Here is a 2,236-nt window from a genome sequence, read left to right on the forward strand (position 1 = left end):
GGCACTGTCCATATTGTGCAGGCAGGCAATCAGGGCCATGTTGTCCGCGTACTTGATGAGGGAGAAGTCCCTGCTGTTAAACTGCAGATGTCACATCATGTCAATCCATGTAGCCACTCAGGGAACTGGCCAAATGTAGAAAATCATGTCACAGCGTGTAACGAGAAGTGGATAACCAGTGAGTTATAAACCTGGGAGTTGGAAAGCAGAAAATGAGCACAAACCTGAAAGAGTCAGAATGAAGGCTTCGTATTTGAGCCACTATTTTAGACCAACGTTTAACAATCACATGGAGAGTAATCCATTAGAGAAGAAGGAACCCAGTACAGTATGAATGCAATGGATGATCACACGCGTTAAAGGAGGAAACTTTCTTGGAGCTTTGACAGACCGGATTCTTTCTTAACACATATTGAATGATGCTGAGAGTTTGTTTCAGGTAATACTGGATTTAAAGTCATGTTGACAGACTTGAGGCTTCCTCCAGGTCACGTAGACCTAACCCCGTCTGTTCCCAGATAACCAGATAAGCCACAAGCTGACAGCTAAACGCAGCTCGAGGGAAATATATTTCTGGTCTGGATGAGTGGTGGGCTAGATGGATGAATGTAAAGCTGTTGGGAAGAACTGATGACTGACTTTCATTCCAAAATGAATGAAAGGGAAAAGAAACATTTGTTGCTTGTCATTTCTCCTCATTTCTCGTCATCTCTCTGCTGTCAGCAGCCTAATAAACGTATAGATTCCCCTTTAAATTGATAGTTTGGGTTTATTTAAGTGGGGTTGCATGAGGTACTTATTCAGTGAGTAGACAGAGGTCAGCACAGTTTGGAGAAGCAGACAGGAAGTACCAGCGTAGCAGATAAGTTATGTACTGCTTTATTTACTTTATTAAAACCACTTTAAAAAATCACATCTAAGCTATATCTAGAGTATTTTAACTGCTTTACCTTGCTGTCACACAGTCTTTTTCAATGAGAGTTTATTGATTGATGCTGTCTTCGAAGGCACCAGACTCCTTTGACGAAAGCTGTCATTTTACCTCAGAGTCAGTTGCGGGTCTATAGCTGCATCGATCAGTTAGTTTGTTTTTGTTATTGTATGACTTCGGTGTTTTAATACGGATCTGAATTAATGTTGGACATGGCAAATCGGTGCCGGTGGTAGACTAGAAAGTTTGGAGATACCTGACGGAAATGGTAGTCTGTTAACAAGGCAAAGCAGTGAAACTATTCTAAATANNTTTTTTTGTTGTTGATTAAATACGTTTGGTTGCTGCCCCTTTCCACAGCAGCACATTGCTATCTATACTGGTAACTTGCCAACCGTAATACCCCTGTTGTTTAAAAACCAGGTTTTTGGAGGTCATGGAGACTCATTCAGTTTGTCCTCGATAGCCTGGCAGCAGCTCAGCAAGCAGACAGTGATGGTCAAGTAGTTTGGATGTTTTAGAATAAAATGACGTCAGCAAAGCTTCTCAGGGGGTTTTTAGGTGGGTTGGAAGACACGCACCCAGCCTCTTCCTCTGCTCCGAAACACATTACTCTACCAGATAAATCATCTACGTCTGTCAAACAATGTTATAGGGAGTGCTGAGTCAGCAGGGAGAGCCTCTTATAACTCTGCCGCAAGTGCAGTTTGGACAACAGACAGACAGTTTTTTGTAATGGACCCAACAAGAAGCATCAAAGAATGAAAGTGATGAGAAAACGCACATGTAGGTAAACGCTGTGGGCCTTTTCTTTGGATCAGTCATAACTTCCTTTAAAAACTGCTTTACAAATAAACTGGAGCTGACTTTTGAAGGATGTTATCAGTCTGCTCCTGGGTGGGAGATCCATCACTCGGGATCGGAATCGCAGATGATGACCTAAAATTAAATCACTGCTGCTTAGAAAAGCACAATGTGACCCAATAAGGTCACAGTAGTCTTTATTATCCCCGCAGGACGATCGTTGCACAACCAGCAGAAGTACAAACATGACAGCAATCAACACTTAAATCACACAAAAAACTGAGAATTACATGTTATTTAAAAGGCCAATAGCAGCAGGGATTCATGAATTCTTCTATCAAGATATATATAATATCTGTGTCTTAGTCCAACACCAAAATCAACAAAGTATGACGACGAAGCTCTTGTTTGAAGCAAAGATGGTGGTCTTAAACACACAATTTCTGCTACTAGGGGATCTTTCACATCCAAACAGAAGAAGTGTGATGAGATGGTGAAGCA

This window comes from Morone saxatilis, unplaced genomic scaffold (assembly GCF_004916995.1).
Source record: "Morone saxatilis isolate NCDOM2014 unplaced genomic scaffold, NCSU_SB_2.0 Contig0, whole genome shotgun sequence".
NCBI classification, from domain to species: Eukaryota; Metazoa; Chordata; class Actinopteri; family Moronidae; genus Morone; species Morone saxatilis.